General features: G+C 33.8%; 1 protein-coding gene across 2 annotated transcripts in view; it reads left to right on the forward strand.

Annotated features, from left to right (window-relative positions):
- LOC145279872 (cytosolic carboxypeptidase 1-like) overlaps positions 1 to 24911 on the forward strand; it is a 657874-nt gene that overhangs the window by 13493 nt on the left and 619470 nt on the right. Inside the window, exon 1 of one of the 2 annotated variants that reach the window (XM_080131320.1) lies at positions 10961 to 11241. The exons of the other annotated variant lie outside the window; for it this stretch is intronic. The gene's annotated coding sequence lies outside the window, so the exon portion shown is untranslated. Of the gene's footprint in view, positions 1 to 10960; positions 11242 to 24911 lie in introns of those variants that run through there. 2 annotated transcript variants of the gene reach the window in all.

The raw sequence follows: 24911 nt of genomic DNA on the forward strand, positions 1-24911 counted from the left end.
ATATTTTTTGAAATATTTTATGGGGGTTCTTAGTCGCCTTTGAAACAATATCGCCTTCGGTCATAAAATGTGTTTTCAATCGATATTTATTCAATAATGGACTAGTTTTCCTACCCAGCAAAAATGTACAAGTTTTCCGGGCACCAAACAAAATATAAGGAAACATGAAATATTTCAAAGGGTATGGTGATCAGACAAAACCAGCGCCAGAAAAAAAATTCCAAGCATGTTAAATCTTTAAATTTTAATATTAAAGTGTGAAGTCTCTAATAGATACCATATGGCCATTTATCAAATAGGTGCGACGAGCTTTTTAAAATCTGTCATATTGAAAATGCAAGGGAACTCTAGAATATTTACTTTTGTTTACAATAAAACTAATAAAAATAAATTAAATTAGGTTTGGAGAGTCTACATCTGGGAATGGGTTTTCAAATATGTTTGGAATAACAATTGCCACAGCCGATGTGCCATAAAATTTAAATTATTTCAGAAGAAGCCGATGACAAACATCCCAATGTACAGTTAGCGCCAACGAAATTTACCCCCCCCCCCGCCCAGAGCATTTAAAACTTTTTAATAATCATATAAACTCCCTCCGATGAGGGCGCATAAACATTTTAGAGAATAGATGAGGCAAGTTATCTCTTAATAAATGACCAATAAATAAAATATGCTAAATCTGTAAATGACGCATTCTGTGGCCTTTCTCACTCTTATGTTGTAAAGGAACAACTTCTAATTAAAAAAAAACAAAAAAACAAAGCAATTTGTGCTTGTTTCATGTTTTATTTAAAAAAATTTAAAGAATCGGTTTGGATCGGAAATTAGACTATAAGTTTTCTGATTCTGATACCGATTCCGGTACCCCCCCCCCCAAAAAAAACCCTCATCTAGCTGAAACTACTATCAATAATTTCGCCCACTCTTTATCTGTGCCTAAACCTAAACGTAGATTCTATGAACAAAGCTTTTTTCTCAGAACTGCACGCCCGTGGAATTCTCCGTTTTCCTACTTTCCAACTGACTACAATATGATCATCTTCGAGTCCAACATAAACAAGTTCTTGATGAGTCATCCATTTAAGTAATCCAATTCATCAAATTTCCACTACAAACGATTACTACGATATTGTCCCATTAACTACTGTACACTCATTAACTATTATCCTCGAGTGGCTCCGGGCCTTGATAAGTGGTGACACCTTAAAAACATGTTTTGGGTTTATATGAATATTGAGTTTCTTTGTGTGTTGAAATATCTTGTAATGTTTTTAGAATTTCCACATTAAGAAAACATTTCGTGTACGTTTTCGCTGAACAAAAATTATCACGTCTTTTCCTGTCGATGGGCATATCACTATTGACTTGATTAATTTCGTTTTGGAGAGAGTAAAGGGAGATAGTTTTTCTTTATTATAAAAAAATGCGGTGAACTAAGTTATTTTATATTTAGCACCAGCTCGTCATTATGATTTCGAGATAAGTAACGAATCCACTGACATGTATGCAAATGAGCGAGCGTGGCGTCACGTCAATAAATGACATCCGGATTGGAGGAAAAGGAGAGAGGAAAAAAGCACGTGGCGGGGACAGAAACTTTTAAGCACGTGTTGACACGACAGTCTTTTTAATCACGTGGCAGCAAAAGAACTTAAACAAGATGCAATCCGAGCGTTTAACAAGATTTTCGGACGGCCGTATACAGTGGAATGAATTACACGCATAATAGTTGGTTATAGTTGCAGATTAAGCAACTAATTGACCATATTTTCGGTGGCTTGGAAAATACGTGTCAGGCAGCTTGACGTGGAAACAACCTGTAATAAATGCCTTTTTTTTTCGACTGAAAAAAACTTGTATCGAATTTCTTTTCTTTATTTTTTTTGCGACGGGCCTGTTAAAATGTAACGACCACGTTACAGATGAAAGGCACGCATTTATGGGGAAACAGAAACTGAAAGAGATTTGAATGAGATGAATTTTACAATGAATAAGAATTTTTATTTTTTTATTTACAATTTATTTTAAGGTGAGATATAAAACATATAAATACATGAGTCAGAATTAAAATGAAACATTGTTCTCAAAAGTTCTGGGAAAATCTCTTGTGTATTTAATTCTTTACTTTTATATATACATATCTTTCATATATCATATCATATATATATCACATATACATATCACAGCGAAACAGATGACAGGATGAGAATGCGTAAAATGTGAAAGTTCTGAAGTTTTATATGCATATATAAATGTATGTATGTATGTATTATATTACGCTAATAAAATTAAATTTTTGATCAGGTCAAATATTCTGTATGTAATTTTGTTTTACATTGTAGTATCAAGGCCCTGAAGTCACTCGGGGATAAGGGTTATTGCGTGTACAGTAATCAATGGGATAATATCGTAGTAATCGTTAGTAATGGATATTTGATAAAGTGTCTTACTTAAGGGGGCGGTTTATCAGGAATTTGTTTATGTTGGACTTGAAGATATCCAAGTTGTAGTCAGGTTGGAAACAGGCAAACAGGGGTGCACTTCTAAGAAAGAAGCTTTGTTCATGGAATCTACGTTTTGATTTAGGCACAGATAAAAAGTGGGTAAAATTATTGATAGTGGTTTCAACTAGACGGGTGTCTATTGTTACACCCGAATTTTTACATGTGGAAAATATTTTGAATTTTTGGTCCCAGCATTTTCTTGAAAAAAAATGGTTGTCCTTAAAATAAATTAACATTAGGAATAATATTGTTTTCTAAGATTATTATTTGTTTTTGTTGTAGGAACCCAACATATTTTCTCAATTCGAAAATCTTAAGACAGACATGTTTATGCTTTGTAGCTGTGATCCAAACTTATTATTATCACGGACACAAATCAATACCATAACGCTTACTAATAGTAATAAGGTGAAATCTTGTAGTTATTCTGTGGGTTACTTGTGCCATTTTATAAATTTCTTCTTCTTTTTCCTGGCCCTGTCGGTGGGGCATTAGAATACGCCGACTGCCCCCCTGCAGAGGGTAAAAGTCCCTCAATGGGGGTCCTGGATATGACCTTAAACTATATCCAGTGGTGAGGCCCCAGCTTGCGGGCTTTGGGGAGTGTGGAGCCACCTTTTAATTACCATTGCTCCCAGGTCCAGTCTGACCCGGAGTAGTAGTACCTGTTAGGGTCCCAACTAATGGTTAAATAGAAACCGACGTGAAAACAACAAATATATTTTATTAAAAAATTTTTCTTCAAAATCTTTGGATTCGGCATTAAATAACCCGAAAAGGGTTGATATGCCGTAAAACAAAAACAACCAACCAACAACCAAATCTTCTTTTTCCCCTTTTTTTTCTGCCTTTATATTTTTTCTCTTTTTGTAAGGGGTGGGGTTGCGATTCGAAGGATTACTTAAACGAAACGAACATTGGATTCAAGTTTTTACAAGAAACTTTAACAGTCAGCCGCCAGCGTTCTTCAAATCTTGCAATGATTAGTCGCTTTAATATTTTATTTACTGTCTTTATACTTCTATTATGTTTGCACTGATTTCATACGTGATACGAGGGGGGCTGACTTCCTATTTTCGGATTAGTTACTTATTCAATATTTATTTCTATATATTGCATTTCTGAGAGTTTCATTAACACAGTTACTACTACGCTATCGATGTTAGAATCAGACGACATTCAAATTGGTTAACAGCGACAACAAAGAAAACAATAAAAAAAAGAAACCAAAGTAAACCAAAACAAACCAACATAAAAATATAAAAACACGGCCAGTTTTCTGGCTTTATTTATTCATTTTTTTTTCTTTTTCATTGAAACAAGGAAAAATAAATAAATAAAATCTAATAAACATATTTTCATTATACACGGTAAGTTTTATTTTTCTGAATTTTGTTTTTCCATTAAAAAAAAAGATTTAAATAAACATATTTGCATTTTACGCGGTAACTTTTTGGGTTTTTTTTCTTTTTTTTTCTTTTTATCCTTTAGCATTCTTTCACGTTCGTTTTGTTTTTTATTCTTTTCAATTTTATGCGTCATATATTAGGTACACCAGGGCGGGGGCATCTATAAATATAAAAGCTAAAATGTGTGTGCGTGTGGGGGGGGGTGTTCATTCACTCTAAACTCGGCCTCCTCCTCCTACTACTACTACGACAATGACGTCATGTTTTACCTAGAAAACGTTGACGTTAGTTTCAACCACTTGCAAGTGTTTTTAAATGGTTAATTTTATCGGTTCTCAATTGTGTGTCTCTTTGGCATAGAGGTAACGTGTCAGGCATTTTTTTCCGCCTTAGCCTCGATACTTCGGGTTTGAACCTGTCTTCCTACCTAAACCTTTTTTTTTTTCCTCTTTTACACATTTTTTCCTTTTTTTAATTTTTTTTTTAACATTTGTTCGCGATTTTGCTTTATTTTGGTTTTCCAATTTTTTATAACATCGGGTTTTTTTTTTTATGATATTAAAACATGACACACCTCCAAACACCCGGGCAACGCCGGGTATCCCCCGCTAGTATAGATTATAAATAAGAAATCAACTAAAACTGAGAGAAGCAATTGCAGCTGTTGCTTGTTCGGCGTTGTCTAATCGGGTTTTGTTTCCGTCTCTCCGTTGATGGAAAAAGGAAGTATCACGTGAGTCGCAGCGGATGTCTATTGATAGGTCCGGCAATCACTAAACGAGCGACGACCGTAGCTTTTCGATTATTCGTTTATTCATGGTAATCTGCTTCGAGGTCTCATCTAATCGCAATGATTTTCTTCTGCTGCCTCTTCTTTATCGAATTTGTTTGTTTTCTACATAATTAAATGCAAGTTATTTATTTATTTATTTATTTTTCGAACTTCTTTTTTGTATAATCTCTTTCATTCGTTACTTCTTTTAATCTCTCTACGTACAAAGGTTCTTAGTTTTTGCATTTCTCTTTCTGTCTCCTTCTCACTCATTCCTCTTCCTCATTTTGTTTCGTTTCTCTTTCTTCTCTTCTTCTTTCCTTCGCCTTTTCCTTTTCTCTTGACTATTTACACTGCCCGAACTCTTCTCTCTTTACTTGTCTTTTATTTTTTGTCCTTTTTTTTTTTTGCTTTCTTCTTTTCATTATAAATTTTTTCGCCGTTCATTGTTTTCTTTTCTCTCCCTTTCTTTTTGCTTTTCTTGTATTTTCTTTTCGTTTTCCTTTTTTTTCCCACTTCTTGTCTTTTTTGTCTTTCCCTCTTCGTCTTCCCCTATCCCACCTCTTTCCGTTCTCTTCATCGTCTCCCTTTTCCCCATCTTTTCTCTTTCCCTTCTCTTTTTCTTTCTCTTTTTCTCTTTCTCCACTCTTTCTGTTCTTTCTTTCTCCCCTTCTCTATTTTTATTATCTTTCGAACCGTTTCATTTTCCTTTATCATATTCTTTCATTGCTTATCTTTTTCAGTCCATCTTCCACTGACCTCAATTTCTACAATGCTTTCCTCATTCTATTCCTCTTTCCCTTTTTCACCAATTCTCTCTTTCTCATTTCCCATCATCTTTTTCTTTACGTCTTCCTCAACGTAAAAAAAACCCTCACCCCCCTCCTCTCATTCTACACCTTTTCTTTCGATTTAATATCAAATTAATCTTCTGCAACCGTTTTTATTGCTTCTCCGGTTACTTTCTCAATTGATTCTTTTTTGGTGGCAGATTTCAAGAATCGTCTAATTCAGGAAATAAAAATGTCAGCTTTAACTCAAATATACGAGCTCGGTCCGGAAATGATTAAGCAATTTAGACCTACCTTGAGCCATGATACCTTCGTCTCCTTCAACCTATTCGATATAAGACACTATTCATTTCACAACTTCCCCTGCACTTTTCCAAAGAAATCACCAATGTTCTGTTTCGAGATAATCATCAGTTACATCGTTATTTTCTCGTTCATTTTCATCCTCTGATTGATTGGGACTGCAAAGTATACAATTTGTCAGTTTTTTTTTTTCTCTTTTTGTTTATTATTATATCTTGTCTTCTATCTGGGATGAATTTTTATTTCAAAGTTTCGCTTGTTTCACTAAGGCTATTCCTATATACTTTCATCACCCATTCTCTTTCATTTTACAATACTGCCCCCCGCTTTGTGTTTGTAGTATTTTTATTTGTGCAATGTAGCTGTTTGCATCTATATTTTCTGCTTACTCTTGCCGATCTTAGTTATTATATAGTTGTTTCTCGTAGATTTGTTTTGCGCAACTGTCATTATATAGTTGTTTCTCGTAGATTTGTTTTGCGCAACTGTCATTATATAGTTGTTTCTCGTAGATTTGTTTTGCGCAACTGTCATTATATAGTTGTTTCTCGTAGATTTGTTTTGCGCAACTGTCATTATATAGTTGTTTCTCGTAGATTTGTTTTGCGCAACTGTCATTATATAGTTGTTTCTCGTAGATTTGTTTTGCGCAACTGTCATTATATAGTTGTTTCTCGTAGATTTGTTTCGTGCAACTGTCAATAGATGTTTCGTTTCTCTCTTCAAGTATTCTTTTTCCAAAATTGTCTTTTTTCACAATTTCACACTTCATGTTCGTGAATTTGATTTAAAATAAACAATGTAATTTCTCTTAGTTTTTGTTAAATTTTGTTTACTTTAAACCGACTTAGTTTTATCTGTGATGTTTTTTTTTTGTTTTTCATGTATGCTGCAAAAGAAGGAAGAAATTCTTTGTCAATTCGTTGCATTCGGTGATGAAAATAACCATTGTTCAAGAATAAGACCCATCGCTTGTAGCACATACAATCTTTTATACAGGATTAATGATTTACGGCTTCATGGAAACGACATTGTAAATATTAGTTTGAAAGAAAGTAAATTAATTCATCTACTATTGTGGTGCACAACTACTTGTATAAATAGTTTACTATGTATTCTAAACAAATGTAGAAAATTACCTTTTATCCATCTCGTAAGCGACTGGTGTTATGTATCATTACTAACGAAAAATGTCTCCATTCTAACCATCATTCTATCCGGAATTTTAAAAAATATGGAAATAAACCGAGGCGAAATGCACTATTTTGTTGAAAAGAACACAATGAAAGAAAGAAAGAGACAAATTGACGAGGCAAAATCAATTATCGATTTTTCAGATTCAAACTATCCGGAATCCGATTGACTTAATTTCACATTATATGTATGCAATAGCAAATAGATTAATTAAGTATTTGTGTTCAGATTATACAATTTTAAAACTAATTCGTCAATTGGAGAATAGTTTGTTATGCAACATAAAATTATCTTAGATCTAAAAGTTCCGAAAATGCGCATACAATTCCGAAAAAATGCGGTCAAAAAGATCGAATAAGTGAACTATTTTTTTTTTTTACTTGAAACTTGCATAGAAAATTGATCATCTTTGCTAATGGAAAAATTTCAAGTCTTAACTCGATAAGATCGAAAAAAAAAAATGTCTAGTTATTCGCTGTTCTTAAAGAATGACGAAATAGAGCGTCAGGTCAGTTCGGCCGTACGAAGAGAAAAAAAGCAAACGTAGACATTAGGTCGGTATAAAATTTCATCTTGAAAATAAAGAACTATGTTTTTGAAAATCTTTATTTCATAACAATAAACGACCTTTGCTCTCTATAACTTGATTCCATGTGTCAACAAGTTTATAATTTCCTCGCTTGTAAAATCATTTCAGTTTTGATGTGAAATAGGAATCAAACTAATGTTTAATCTCTTTTCGTTATCTAAATGGTTTTGTAATCTTCGAAATAAGTGATAATCCGAGTGAGCTGGCTTAGTAAAATATGCAGGATAGGGCAAGATTTCCCAACCAAGTTCTCCTCTAGGAGATGTTTAATCAGTACTGCTTTGTGTGGATGAGCATTATCACAATGGAAGATGACTTCCTTTCTGTTGAGTAAAAAAAAAATGTTGTTTTCGGGTCAACAAGAGTGAAAATATTGCAGAAAAATATAAATGACGTTTTAATAATTTGAAAGAAAAAGTTATAAATTTATAATGGTTATATGTTTATGTAATAACAATATGCATAACACAAATGACAATGGTTTAAAATGCCCTTTCTACAAACTTGCAAAGAATTTTTGAATCGACGATATAAGTAGGGAAGCCAATGAAGTTGAATATAAAAATCAATACTCCGGCATTTAAAACATCCATTAAAAATCATCGGCTTAGTCAATCCTAATGAAATTTTCAGTATTAATTATTAAAAGTTAATATGAATTATTTACTTATAATTATTTAATTATAAGAAAAAATCTTATAGATTTTTTGGGTTACTTAATTTACTTTATCCGCTTAATTTAAAAGGATGCAAGACCTCTTATATCCATAGTCAAAATATAGTGAAATATAATAACCCGAGAATGTGAATGAAATATAAAATAATAGCAAATCTTGATGGAAAATGATACTAAAATACCAGAAATTTAAATGTAAATAGAAAAGAGTTTAATATCTTGGGAACTTCAAATACTAGCTTAAAAAGCAGTAATTATAAATTACAGCTTATTAGTACAATTAAATAAGAATTTTTTCAAGTATAACTTAATCCTCGAACTAAGGTATATTTTAGCATGGATTTTGTGCTATTAAAGTTAAGACAAAGGCTGAGGAAAATAAACATTAATTAACCCACATTTTGTAGTATAAAAATAAAGATTTTGTACCTGCATATAATGCTCAATTCATGAGGGGTAACGTAGTATCTATTCTGTGGTTATGGTACCATCCCCTCAAATTACCTTCTACTTTTGGGGGAGAGTAGTGTAATATTCGTTCGTTCGCAATATGTATATACTAGTTATATAATAACTACTAGTTATATAATAACTACTAGTTATATAATAGCTAAATAATGAAAATTTCATTGATCAATTCTGATTTTTTTAATCTTTTTAATAAAAGGTTTTCGTTTTTATTTTGCTTCAATAAAATACTTTCATTTGTCGTTTGTTCTGTTTTGCGGAGGAAAAAAGACAGATTTATATATCTGCGCATGATCCTTTCTTGTTTTCTCATTTTTTAAAGCTGCTGATCGTATCATCCCATCTTTCCCATCTTTCTGATTACTTTTTGCATCAGATCATACAGTGCGTTTCAGTGATGCAAATGCATAGAAACAATAGCATAAATTGCCGTTGTGTACGGAAAAAGACATCGTTCTGCATTAGTCGTAGCCGCACATTCGATCAACAAAAATACAATTTCGTTTTAAGCATTGCACACTAAAATATATTACAGTGGCTTGGAATGCTGTTTTTTATTTATTTTTTTTTATTTAATGTTACATGGCTCTGAGTTGGGTGGTCGTCTTCGTGTTAACCCTATATAATTGTTTACTTATTCAAAATCATTTAACAAATAAATAAGTTGATCAATTCAAAATCATACTTTCTTGGATATCGTCGTCCTTCTGCGGAATATCCTGTCGGATTTAGGACAAATTTAATTACTTTAACAGAATGTCATCTGACATGCTTGCAACGTTAAATTATTTAATTAATCAATTCAACTCGGGATTCTTTAGAAAATAGATGGATTATTCATATCAGAAACAACTTAATAGTCCACGTTCTGAAGGTGAAAACGGAAAAGAGACTTATTCTATAAGCGCATGATTAATTTACTTATTTAACTTTGTTAAATCATACAAGATTTCGGAAATTGAAAATCGCTACTTTCTCAATCGTCTGTTTGACGTAATTTCCGACTAATCATTATCACTTTCCTTTCTCATGAAAAGTCAGCTTATTTTCTGCAGGGTCGGCCCCGTTACTTCATCGTCTTAGAATATATCCAGTTTACAACATAAAATCAAATCCATTCGAACAATTAGATTTTCATTAATATTTATACTAGTAGACGTACCCACCTATGTTATGTTTATTGTATTTAAGCACTCTTGTATTTTATTCCGGAACACAGAATTTATTGCAAACGATTCACAGGACACATGCTATTTTATCAATAGCTAGGAGGGGTGGGCTCATACCTTTTTTCAATAGTATTACTGCGTAAGTGAATGCATTAGATCCAAATGGATAATCACATTTAATGCTACAAAGATATATTTTTTCTTTTAACTATTATAAGAAACTTCACATGGATTGATTATCATGACCGATAGCACTCTTCTCAAAAGTTCAACGTTCAAACTCTTCGGACTGATATTCGCTGTTTTTATCTACTGTCAACTGTGCATGGAGCATTGTTGTTAAGTCTGCACTTTTTACGCAAGTTGATCTCTATAAATCTGAGCCCTATCACAGTCCTTGTTTGGATTTCTGAATTTTTAAGATGAAGATTGACAATTTTTATTATTTAGATTCTTCGATTAACTGTACTCATCTTAAGTGTTATGCGCAAAATCTTTCCGCCGATGTAACCTGCTACCTTCTTCAGGTGTATTTTGTCTCCCTCAGGAATCTTTCTGCCGAACCGAAAATTTCGAACGGGACTCTTTATTTAATCTATAGGGACAGCATGCTCTCGTTTTGTCGGCCATGATTGGATAGAAGGCTAAAGTAATTCGTAATTGTATTCTGAGTATCGCCCGCACTAGAGATTGAACCGTCGACTCCAGATGATTGTCACTTACAAATGAATTTAACCTAGTACTTTATCCATTACGCCACTACTTAATTACTTAAAGAATCGTAAAAAGTGTCCTTTTGATATCCAAATCAAGTCGTAAATTGCCCTTTTATGTTTCACATAACAAGACGGCTAAAAAAAATGGACCAAATTGCTCAATTATCTCGTTCCCAATTAACCGTAACGTACTGTATTTTAAACTCGGCTAGATTTCACGATCTTTTAAATATGAGGCATAAAAGAATAAATAAAATAAAACACTGTGTGGTAGCAGTGTATTTTTTTTTTGCCACACTGTCGGGCACTCCTTCAGTTTCCAGGCGCAGAAGTTGATCTCACTTTTTTCCTTTATTTTGTTTTAAGCTTTTCTTCAGGACGCTTTAGACCGGTCGGGACTTGTAAAAAAAAAAAAAAAGCGTGTGTTTGTGTTCTGTGAGCCATTCATAAAAAGAACCCACTAACACTTACGTGCCGGTTTAAAATCACATATGCAAATAATGTAGCTGTAATAATAATAACAATTTGTGTTCTTACTCTAAAATAAAAAGAAGAAAAATTCAGTCTGACGCCCAATCCTGCACCGGCTTAATCAACGCTTAGAACCAACGTAATGTTACCCTCTCATGTTTACCTTTAACGAACAGGTGCGTATCTTTTCCTTGATTGTTTTAAACTTTTTGCTTTAAATCTAACAAGTAGCTTTCATGCTGCACGGATTATAATGTCGGGTTCTTTTGTGCTCTCATTAATACAGTGTAACCTGGATATAAGAGATTTCTTATTAGGGCCTTACAGCTATCTAATATCCGGGTTAAACTTATATCTGGGGTTCTTATATCCGGGTTACGCTGTAAATTAAGACAGGCTCTATCCGTTTTTCTTATATTCGGGTCTCTTATATCCGGGTTAAACTCTATGTAAGTTATTTTAATGTTTTAATTCCAATCGGAAGATAGCAAAATAATGAAATAAATAGCAAACCGCTCATCATGGTGACTAATGGACTTTCTTACTCTATAGTTCTAACCATATTTGTAAATCAACTTGTCATTTGGGTACTTATAGGCATTCAGACGATTTCAATACTTACGGAATCGATCTTTAGAATCGACGGAGAATCCCTCCGGAGATGTCCTGGAAATAGCAGAAACAATTTACGATTTAAAAGCTACATTTTTTTTAAGGGGCTAAAAATTTTTGAAACCTTAACTCTTCGTATGCTTAGTGTCGTCTACTATTTAAAATTTTATTTGGTAGTTTTCAAACCGTAATCTGCTTTGGCTACACGATACCAATAATAAAAACGTGGTTGCATGTTTGTCCAAGTTAAAATATACGAAATTTGAAACGGCAAAAAAGTAAAAAGCCGACTACACCAAAGTTTATGGATCGTACTGAAATAATAACGTTATTATTACGAAAGCCAGTCTTAAGATGGGGAGTACTTTTTTTTTTAACTATTCCGTACTTTCACCTAAAAATTTAATAAACAAAATATAACTTAAAAATTGAATTGAACTTAAATCCTATTTAAAAAATAACACCGTGCGTAAACTGCACAAGCACCCAGTAAATCATACGAATACAAAATTAGGTTAGGATTATCCCTTCCCCCGAAATTTAATTTTTTTAATAATGTTGATTCAATTACTGATTTGAAGAAAATTATTAAATTCATTCTGAACACGAATGAGAAGGAGAGAGTATTCTAACCTTGATCAAAACTAAAAAAAACATTAGAATTTTAGAAGTGAGTTCAAACAAATTAGTTGCTAATTATTCGGGTTCAATACTAGTTTTCGTATGTAATGATTTTTTATTTAAATTGTGCTCGTCAAGTTAACCATTAACCAGCTAGATTTTGGCCATTTTATCGGTACTTCTACAGAATTTAGACCGATTTGTTTTTAAACTAAATCTAAATAAGTTTTGGTTCAGCTTAGTAAAAGTCGTTTTCGTTCGGTTCAAATTTTATAGAAGCACATTATTTATTTTGGAAAAGTAAATTCGATAGAAATTTCGGCGTTTGTTAAGATGGTCAACAGGTCGATTTTTAAAAATCTGTCGATTTCAGCAAAAACAATATTACATACTTAATTGTCATACCGAAATCGTAATCTATCCAAAAATTACGAAAATTCATGAGTAGAAAGTTATTTATAGTTAAAAGTAATTTTTGCGGAAAATTTGGTAAAATTGCTTTTTTCTTAGATGTTATAAAGTAGACAGTAAGAGTCTATACACAGGGGTCATAACTCGGAACGAATATTTTAGATTACTTGTTGATGGCTGCAATATTTGTTGTCTATAACAATAGACTTTATTTTATTTAAAACACAATAGGAGTTGTTCTATAAAATGAATTTTCGTAATTTTTTTTATATTACTTTTTCAACACGGCAATTAAGTACTAATATTATTTATGCTTAAAACAATATATTAAAAACAATCGATTTGTCGACTCTCTTTTAACAAGCCCCGGAATTTCGGTGCTTGTTTCCATTTCCGACCTGTTCCGCAAACCGCAATCGGAAATATTCGGCCCATATGGTCCTCTCCTGTAGAAGTACAAGTTTTTGCTTTGATTCTAAAAAAATAAAATAAAAATAACGGGTTTATTAATTCTTGGTTCACAAAAAATGGTTAATTTTTTTACTGATAGTTTTAGTAATGGTGCTTATGGAGAACATTTCAAATTATAAAATTAATTTGTAATCCTTTTTTATTCAAGACATTTCAAAACATAAAAAGATTTCATTATTTTCAAACGATTACATGTAAACATCCTGATATGGCAAAAAGAATATATATATATATATATATATATATATAGTGGAAATGGTAATTAATAAAAACTGAAGAAAATGCTCAATATTGTTGTAGAGCAAATGTGCGTTTTATTTTTTATTACCGTATCTTTCTGTTAAGTTACATTATTGTTTCCGCTACCCGGCCGTTTTTTTTTGGCCGTCTGTAGCTTTTTCCTATATATATATATATATATATATATATATATATAAATTACGACAAAAATTATGGGCATTTGTGTCATTTTTTTTTTTTGCTGGGGTGGGGATTGAAAAATGGAAAAAATGAATTAAAAGCCCTCCCTATGTAAGCAGAAGGAGTAGCTTTTAAAGCTGTGATCCATTCGTCTCATCCTTGCCGCCATTTTTTTCTCCCTAAACTTGTCACTGGTTTTCATTTTACAACGATATTCTATGTTTTACTCAGTTTAAGCACGCGAATTTTACTTCCCTGTATTTACTCTGATGAGTGACGAAAGTCGGTTCAATAAATTAATGTAATTTACCTTTTCTCTTGGTTTTACCATTTTCACCCCTTTCGCCGTACACACACACGCACGCAAAACGAAAGAAAAACCATATATTATATATAAGAAGGTCGTTCATAAAAAAAGCCCCCTACTTTTTTTAATAAAAGGAAGCAAAAAATAAAAATCAAAACAAAACAAAAAAACAAACAAAAAAAAAAAAAAGATGTTGAAGAGCTACGAAGACGGGAGATGTAACATTAAAACGAGCGACCCTTTGTGTTCCAAAATATTTTTTCTACTAAGCACCATTTTCAATACACTTTTGCCACCCTCTTCTGATGCTTCACTTGTAAAAGTCCGAGCCTGTTTTGTCATTCACATCTTTGTTGCCACTGTAAAGTCGACGAATCCATCTCTAAATGTACTGATATCAACTACATCGACTTCGTAAATGTTCAACATGTGCCTAATATTGGTTGGTTCAATTATTTCTGCATGGAGGTATATAGTATATATATAGTATACATATATAGAGTATATATATATATATATATATATATATTCGACGTTAAATTGGAACTACTTTCGCTTATAAATTTAACTGTTATCTGTCTCTGAGCCAGATAACAGATTTAATGTTAGTTCTTATGCAAAGCATCTGGTCATAAAGTGGGTGATCACTACCTTCTAATTGCCATTTTTCGTTAGATTAATAACTGGTACAGGGATACTAAAAAACTATTACATCTTCTTTGTAGAATTTTCTGAAATAAATTTTTCAATCTCCAAAAATAAATTAGACGCATGGCTAATCAAAAGTGTCGGGTGTTTTCATCCTTGCCACGTTACTAGAGATTTGTCTAAACTATTCGTATTCAGAATTTTCAGCCACAATATTACCACATTTATTAATTATTAACATTTCTAAATCGATGTTTTTTTTTTTAATATAAATATATACAAAAGTCGTTTTTAATAAACAATAATTACTTTTATCCTGGAGTGAAGAAGAAACAAAATATAACAACCGTTAATAAGATCCTCACAACCCTTTCTAAATGTTAGACCGCCTACTGTTTTCCGGCTTTGGGGCCGAAAAAACAAACAAGCCAATCTGTCATTGAGGTGAAGATGGGAGAGAAAAAATAAAATAATCGAGTGGAAGAGTTGGGGAGTAAGTGATATCTAAAATGAATGCAATTTGAGAAGGCCAGGTGCGAAAAGAAAAAAATTGAGTGGGCATCTTGGAGGGTTCCTATTGGAAGGGGCGGGGTGGCATTCATTCGACTAGCTAAGAAACTAAAAGGTTTACCTTAGCGGCTGGTGTCCGACAGGACCAGAACTGTGTGCACCATGCTCAAGCAGGGATCAGATACTTGTACTTGATTCCTCTGCGTACACAAAAGCTCGTTATTTTTATCAATTTTCTTTCAAAAACCACAGAATGTAATCTATTTCTATCATGTACATGTTTTATAACTTCAATGCAATTTTGAAACTAATGGTTAAAGTTATTACAATTTCTCAGCTAGGATTAACTTTCGCTCATCTGTTTCTAATTTAGTTTGTTAATGTAGCAGCATATAGCTCGTTTTATTTTGATATTTACTACTGAAACTATTGTGTATGATTAATTGAACAAAAGTTGCTATTTTGCCAGTAACTGATTGAAAATTGTGGCAGTTCTAAGTCGCTAACACTATTAATATGTAAGAAGTTAGGTTAGATTTAAAATTTGCTTAAGTTTTCATTGTCAAAAACAGCACCAATTAAATCAATCATACAGGCTTTCAAATATATCTCATGTTTACAGGTATCTTGTCAGATTTTAGAATTTAGATCTAAATAGTGTAGCATCTAAAGCATCGATATTTGATTCTGCTTAGCCAATTTGTTTTCCTTTCTTCCTTTGGGTCAGTTTGTTTGACAAACCTCTACACGAAAAACTGTTATGATGGTGATAAATTTTAAAAATGATCAAGGTTAGATAAGGAGGATGATTCAAGTAAAATATGAGTCCACAAAAAATTTGTTTATCTGATTGTCTTTTAATAATATTCTCTGTCCAGTTTGCGTGCTTCTCGCCTTACATGTATTTTTTTAAAATTAATTTTTAATTAAAATTTTATTGCAATGAATTAATAAAACAGTAAAAACTAAGTGTATTTTTTTATAACTTAATGTAGTACCACACGTTTTAAAATATTAAATGATAACGTCGGGTAGGTAAAAAAATACCCCCCCGTGTGTGTGTGTGTGTGTGTGTGTGTGTTTTTTTTTTTTTTTTTTCAAAGATTAATCAATAAACCAAATAAGTCTTTTTATACATACATGCGCGGAGTTTTTATACGTTAAGACTTTTACCGCCCTATCTGACACTATTTAACTTCGCCGCGTTTTATGAGTAGCCGTCGGTCATCTCGTCTGTTAAACTAAGACCAATAAAACTTTTCGTTCATGAAAGACAGAAAGGAGACTTTCGCTGGGATTTGTGGAAGGATTTTATTTGTAAAGACTTTACTGATGAGAGAGGCTGTTATCGTCGTTAGTTATTGCCTCTTAAATTTTTCTTTCTAACTTAAGAAATGAGTAATTCAGACAGACATACACCGAAATGAAATTCGCCGTGTTTCGATCGCATGGTTCCCGAGAGAGCCTAATCTGAAAACTTGACATCATTCGTCATACCGCATATCGTTCGACTATTTTTTTTCTACAGCGCTTGACCTTTATCACTGTCTTGTCAAACACCTTTCGTTCCACTTTATAGACAATTTTATTTTACCGATCTTATCATACACTCAGTATGATCCTTGTCAAAATTCAAACTAGCTAACTTAACCGTAACTGACGGCAGAGATTTTTTTAAGTACATGGCGAACTAATTGGCTTTTAAAACAAGAGTAAATGTGTTATTTGGAAAGTACCACGAATAAATGACTTTTATTTCAACAAAAATATGTGAGTTGAATTTCCTTTCTTGTTCTTTTGCGACTGTTTCGGATACAATGTGTTGGGCCCGTTAAAATATTACAGAAGATTGTACGAAACGGTTAGAAAGTCTGAACCACGGTAAAGTAGAAATTATAATGCTTTATATATTTCTGTTTCGTATACATTCAACTTTACTACTGCTAATTCAAGATAACTCTCTTCGCTTTATAGAAAACTATTGCTTAACGCAACAAAGAAACCATTATTTCGCTTATTGAAGCAACCCACATATAAGTGAGCACACATACACATATGTATATATCTATATAACGTTAGGTATGTGTATATGTTTATATATTTCTATGGAGAGGATTCTTTCATAAGGTAATACACCGATTATTATGAATTTTCGAACACAGCTACTAAGCATAAGAATTAGTAATCTGGTCCATATTTAATTCATAAAAAAATGTTCAAAGACTTTCGTGAAAATTACGCCACCTACGGTTGTTGTGAAACTTAACAATAATAGGTATTGGACATCACCTTACGCATATTCTCCAAAGTTTTGTTTCTTTAGATTATTTAAGTTTTTAGGAAGCATATGGGCACAATCTTCCATTTTAAAATTCAAATATTTCAGATTTTCATTAGAATTGAACCCATAATCATTAGACATCAATTAAGAAAAAAAAAGAAAAAAGTCCGAAAGCCTCTTTCTTAGAACTGCACGCCTGTGGAACTCTTTTCCGATTGGCTGCTTTACAGCTGACTACAATCTGATTGTCTTCAAGTCCAACGTAAACAAGTTCTTGATAAACCGCCCCCCTAAGTAATCAAATTCACAAAATCCCCACTACTTATGCTTACTACGCAATAATCACATTAACTAATGTATACCCATTAACCCTTATCCTCGAGTGGCCTCCAGGTCTTGATACGTGGTGATTCCTGTGTAAAAAAAAAAAAAAAAAAAATCTAGAATCAAAATCATGGCATGAAGTGTAATAACCATTTATCTAGCTTAATAAAAAGATGGTGTAAAGCTGTTCCGTTTGGGGAATTAATTTTACTCGCCCTCGAACCGGTATACTTCTTTCGATCGGCAGTAATTATCACTTCCTGCACTGATGATTGCAAAATCATGAAACACTAGTGTTTGTAGGTATAAAAATAATTAAGTTATAATCATAAGCCCCTTTAAGATTATTTAAGTTAAGTCCTGCATGATAAATAAATAGCGACTTTCTGGCGTTAGAATACTCTCTAGCTGCTTTACTTTTATGTATGCACTTGGCATTTATAGGCGTTTAATTTCTCTTAATTCTCATGTTAATTGACACTAGTCCAGAGGTAACGTTCTAACCGATAGTCAAAGGTTACTTTATAACAAGGTTTGAATCTTTCGGTCAGCATTAATTATCACGTCCTGCGCTAATGATTGCGAAGGCATTAGACACTAGTGTCTGGAGATATAAAAATGATATACTAGCAGGGAGACCCGACGTTGCTCTGAATTGAATTAGAATCAACGAATGTTCTACACTTCGAATATTTGTCATCAAAATCAGTAAAATCGTCCATTTTTAAATCAAATCGATTGATTGCCAGGGATCCACTGCGGTTCACGGGGAGACAGTTCCACATGCCTCACTGTAGTGACTTAGTCCACAATACATTGTAGTCTTCATTGCACTGTAGAGAACCTACTGTTGACTTTATAAAATTATTTTATATAATGACTTGACTTAAAGTTCAAAATGCAAACGTCAACTATCATGGTACAATTTGTCCTAAAAAGAAACATTCATTTCGAACGCGCTCCTATCTTATAAAAAACCTACCGTTCATTTAATACGCCCAGCGCGTCTGCTGTGCAGTGATAAAACTTTTAAAATGCCCTTGTGATGTTAGGCTGTATAAAAGTGTTACGTTTGTCAAAATCAGGTTGTTTCTCTTTGAATGGAACTTTTTCGATTATCAATTTTCGATACTTATCGAAAGGAATTCCGATAAAAAACCTACTTTAGAACATTCCATGCTCAACGTATATTTGAGTGAAATTTGAAAAAAATCGGCCCTGCCGTTTTTAAGTCCGTAGAAAATGAACTCACTTATTCACACAAAGTGCCTTATATATATATATATATATATATATATATATATATATATATATATATATATATATATATATATATTAGAAACTCGTAGGTTTACTTTGCGTTAACCGCATGTTCCAAGAAACAAACAAAAAACGCTAGCAATGAACATCAAATTCCGCGCATTAATATAATAAATATAATGTCTGCATATATACCAAACTAGCAGGAACCGTTTACTGGTGTTGCTCGGTGGAAATATAGCACAAAGTCAAAACAGATTTCGTTCGAAGAACTTCACTCATTCTAAAACAAATTAAACTATAATTTTCTAGCGCATTATCGTAGATTGAGCTTATTTTGTTTTGATTCGCTTTATGGGGTGGTTGACAAGTTAATAATTGCTGTAATAACCAAGAAAAAAATCAATGTTAAAAAGCATGCCAATCAATGTCCAAAAATGTGCTTCCACCTCGCCTACAATGTAAAATAAAAAATAAAAATTTGTTTACGAAGAAATATTTAAAGCAATAATGAAACAATAGGAAGGTTAAAAAGCACGTTAGTTAGCTATTTTAATAAATTCGCATATGTGCATGACCCCCACTTCCCATAACTGAATGTAACGAATAAAGTAACGATTACGAAGGGATATTTTAATCAATCATGAAACCATTGGTTCTGGTATTTTTGCAACGAAGGAGAAAGAATTTATAGACTGAGATAATTTCGTTTTGTTTGTATGAAGTGATTGGTAATGACCTGGAATGAAAACTCGCACAGCCAAGTTGGTAGCCTGTGTAAAAAAAAAAAAATTATCTAAGAAATGTTAAAAAGGCAGGTGATGACGGCCTCCCCCCTCCCACTATAGGAAGCTAATAAGTAAAATATTTGCGAAGAAATATAATTCGTCCTAAAACTATTCTGGTGTATTTCAATGAATAAGGATTCCTTGTAAACGTAGTTATTTTATTTTTGTTTTTATGAAGTGGTTGATAAGTTAGGAAATGAAGGCCTGCTAATAAAAAAATACGTAAAAGCAATTCGTTAAAATCGTTCAGCAATTCCTAAACCATTGGTTTTGGTGCTTTCCATTAAGGGGAAATCCTTCTAGATTAATATATATTTTGTTTTGATTTTAAGAAGTGGTGTTCAGAAACGAATCCCCTCTAATAGGAATACATGTTGAAAAGCATGTTAAGCAATCGTAAAACCATTGGATGTGTCGTATTTCTATAAAGGAGAAATTTTCATAGACTGAGGTATTTTGTTTTGTTTTTATGAAGTGGGCTATAAGTTTAAAAATGCAGTCTTGCTAAGAAGAAATGTCGAAAATCACGTTAAGCAATTCTAAAATCATTGGACAAGGTTGACTAATGCGCTACTCAGTTCATTAGTTCTTAAAAATCTTGAACTTATAAACAAATCCAAAAGAATTAAACGAAAAGAAATGATAAATATCTCATTGTTTGTGCAGCATTTAAAAATTATTTTATTTACCATTTATTTCTTGTCATTTTTCATATCATGTGTTTTCTTTTTGAGCGATATTCAGGCACACATAGTGAAACTCAACATAGTAAAAATTAAGTATCCCCAATCTTACAAATTTTAGTGCATTGATAATATTTTAGAAAGAAATAATAAAAGAAAAAGACTAATCTATTGTAGTTCGTTAATTATATCGTGTCAACAATTCACGATATTTGCCAGTGCGGAGATATGAATGTCAATAAGATTTATTCACCCCTCGCTCATAAGATGTCATGTAGTTTCTAATCAAGTAAATTCTAGTTTTCCAACTGTCCGTTCAAAGAACGCGTGTATCTTTTTCAATTATAACAACAATAAAAATGTAGTAAATCAAAATACAATCAAAACGGTAAATCGGTGTCGGCGACATGCTCTGTAAATACTGTAGAAAAGCGACATTTTTTTTACATTATATTTTGAAGGAGAACAATAGTAAATAAAAGTAGTAGTAGCAATAATACTAAATCAACCAATGGTATCACTGGCAATAGCATTAAACGTTGATGGTGTGTTTGGTTCTGGACGAATGACACGAACTGATACATAATCATTGTTTAGATCCAATGTTATTACTGAAATGTAAAAAAAAGAAAATGTAGGTTTCTACCTTTTACGGACTTCGGTAAAAGTAGGAAATGAAAGTACAAGCAAAACGGTTAGTAATTCAGGTATTTTCATACTCCGTTAAAAAAATACAGGTATTTTCATACTCCGTTATAAAAATACAGAACAGAGCTAGGAATACCTTTCTTTCTACTATAGAAGACAGAACCTTAACCTAAAAAAATAAAAAAAAAATAAAATTATCATACACATGTGCGCTCTATTAATAGATACACAATCCGGGGAAAGAAAGTGAAGCCCCCACCGACGGTACCTTCACACTAAGAACTTGGTTACGCTCGCTGACTGTCGCGACAAAATGTAGTGGGCAAAGAAAAAAACAGCTAAGTGACTTAACAAATCCTAATCTTACCAAAATGGCAACTGCTTTTTAAATTAGACTATTTTATGTATTTTAATTATATGCGCATATATTGTCTTTAACTCTTTGCTTCCATGCGAGCTGTTTCTATTATCTTTTTATTGTTTTTATTTTTTTATTTATTTATTTTTTCTCTTTTAGCTTTAACCAACTGTTTATACCTTCTCTTTAAATTTATTTATTTAATGCATTCTAATTACATAGGCGTAGAAATGGTCTTTAACATTTTAGTTCCATGCGAGCCGTTTTGTGGACAGAACTTACTCGGAAACGAATAGTCTATACAAAAATACAGAACAGAGCTAGGAATACCTTTCTTTCTACTATAGAAGACAGAAGAACTTTATTTAAGCAGTATGCAATCACCGTACGCTTGCTTGTATTAAAGTGTCCTCCATGATACCCATACCATACCAAACCACTGCACGTGGCTCATAATTTAACTGTCACTATATTTGTAACTGCAATATACATAATCCCAGCTCTGATACTAGGGCTAATTTTCTGAGTAGATGCAACACTCTGCGCCTGACCTTAATGACTACAATTCCAAATCCCAACGAACTAGCTGTTCCTATAACTGGGAGGAAAAAACCTAATAGCTAGCTACGAAATCTTATACATTTTACCTCCAAGACGATTGCGTTTGTCTTACCTGCATGCAAAAAAAAAGAAAAAAGTTCCCTCTTCTTCAAACTAAACCTTACCTGTAACTCAAAAATCCTAATGGAAATCTATCTGTAAATAAATAACCCCTCTTCTCTTGAACGCTAACAATCTACTCCTTCCAACCTATCCGCCACTAAACTCCCACATTGCCCCGCATCTGTAGTGGAATCGCTAACTTCCAGCCCCTAATCCCTCACATGCAAAATGTTTTAATAGCCATCACTAAACATCTATACATTTCTACCTCTAAGGCATGCATTACAGCTCATTCCTATCCAGTAAGGGATTTAACAGCCTATGCACACAGAGGCAGGTACTTAACAGATAAAGTACTCAGAAACAAAGCGATCTACACTACACAACTGTCTCCTCGAGTTTTGCAACGATTAATACGTTATTGAAACGACACTCCTTGTTATGCAAAATGCCCCATGACTCTTACTAGAAAATAACTACAACTTCAACTCTATTCGCACCTACTGAAAACCTGCCCATATATCTATTCACCTAATTACGCATGACTCAAAACTTGCTGTCTTATCCATACTATATTGCACTTACATCTTAACCCTCCTATCATCTAAAATAGCTCGGGCACAACTCGTAGCTCAATTCTTAATACCTACTCATACTGTAACATTATCCTAGACCTAAGCTAACATAAATAAAATAAAAAAAGGGTAAGACTAAAATCACATTATCTCCTCCCTAACAAGCCCTCTTACAATCATAGAGGCTTACACTACATGAACTTCACCCACTCCCTTTATCCATTAACAAGTAAATAGCATGTCCCTAAATCACTTTGAGGAGTGTAACTAATCAGTAGAGATATAATCCCCCACAAACTAACCCAGTAACACTAACCACGCGGGGTCGCAGAAATACCTGGATTAGAACCTAGGCGCGGAGAAAACCCTCTCAGGACTGACGGACCCAGTAGGTCTTCCCAGATCATCCGTCTAGAAGGAAAACTCTGAAACTAAACCAAAGGGGAGAGAGGCCTCTTCAGTCTTGGATGACAACCTTCCTAGAGCTGGTGACTCAAACAAATTCACCGGTTTGCAAACCTAAATTGCTTAAGGAGTAGATAGGCTCTGTCTATCGCCCGGCTTCCATACTCCTTCTTTGCCTATTAGTCAAGCGCAGAGACACTATCTCGTTGATTCGACAGAAACACCCAGCGGTAGATCTTGTTTCCTGGCTAGGGCAACGAACGCCGTTCTTCCCCATTCCCAGCACGCCCCACCCCTAAAACTGAACATTTGGGAGTGCTTGAGTATAAGATATGCCTGAGCGATTAGATTGGGTTGACCTTCTTCTAATGGGTTGAGGGTACCGGATTGACAGTTCCTGGCTGCTGTTCCCGATTGGCAGTACAGGAGCCCTAACTCTTTGCTAGCGCTTAGAGCGGCTGCTCCATCAACAGTTGAATAATATCGGGTTGTTTGTAGTGCCATGACGCGCATGGAAAGGGACCCTGCACTCATCCCCGGTGGGCTTTCCTGAGGCCACAATCCTAATTGGAGAAAGGTCAGCTGATGGTCTACTTGTGATGCATGTCTGAAGCTCTGCATAACCTCTTGTTTAGCTCCCCCTTACCGAAACTCTTAAAAAAATATGACGACAGTACAATTTAAAAATAAGCTTAAACCAGGATTAGGGACAAACAAATTCAACTTGCCTCCTCCCTTGAGGCTCTCATTCACAAATATCCGTGGGCTTAGAACTAACTTAGCTGATGTTGAAGCATTTCTCTTAACAAATATCCCGGATATCTTAGCACTAAGTGAGACTAACCTACACTCCTCCATTCCCTCTAACCACTTTAACATGCCTGGATATCTCCCACTCTGCCGTAAGGACTCTGACAGACATATGCACGGACTTGGAGTTTACATTCGTAATACCCTTCCCTTGACGAGAGAAACAAACCTAGAAACAGATGATCAAGCCTTTATGTGCTTTAGGCTAAACATGCAACACAATATTAGCTACTATTATTTTCTCTACCGCTCTCCCTCGACTCAGGACTGCTCCATAATAAACAAAGTATCTGACAGCATAGACACGGCACTGTCCCTCGACACTAGCGCACAAATACATGGCTTGGATTCTCTACTCACACAGATGCAGCGGACAGCACAACCCATAGCTTCGCTATATCTCACTCCCTATCACAAATTGTTACGTTTCCAACCCGTTTCCCTGACCAGGAAGAACAACATGCATCACTTCTAGATCTGTTTTTGACCACAGTTCCCGATGACTGCATAACGAAGGCCCACAGCCCACTCGGGAACGCTGATCATGCAGTGATAATGGTTGAAATCGCCCTAAACTCTAGAGCCAAAACTGAAGAGCCAGTGCTCAAAACAACGAGATATTATAATAAGGCTGACTGGGAAGCCATCAGGGAACTAATTAGAGATGCTCCATGGAAAAATATTTTCTCTCTCCCTGCTGAACAATGTGCAAACGAGACCACTGACTGGTTCAAAACTGCAATCGAAGCGCATGTTCCCATGCGGAAATTTTATAGTAAGCCCCACTCTCCTCAATGGTTTACGTCGACTTGTGCAACTGCCATTGCTCAAAAGCAGCATGCATACCGTAGGTTTAACCGACATCAGTCCAGTTCAAACAGACTGAAGTATATAGAAGCTAGAAATAACGTTAAGAAAGAAATAACGACAGCTAAGAGAGAATTTACGGAAACTACTAAAAAGCGCATCGAAGCACAAAAACTAGGAACTCGAGACTTCTGGAAAATCTACAACAGTGTAGTAAATAATGGGCAATCAACAATTCCCCCAC

The sequence above is a fragment of the Euprymna scolopes genome, chromosome 7, assembly GCF_053919585.1.
Source record: "Euprymna scolopes isolate OS-2025 chromosome 7, ASM5391958v1, whole genome shotgun sequence".
NCBI lineage: Eukaryota > Metazoa > Mollusca > Cephalopoda > Sepiida > Sepiolidae > Euprymna > Euprymna scolopes.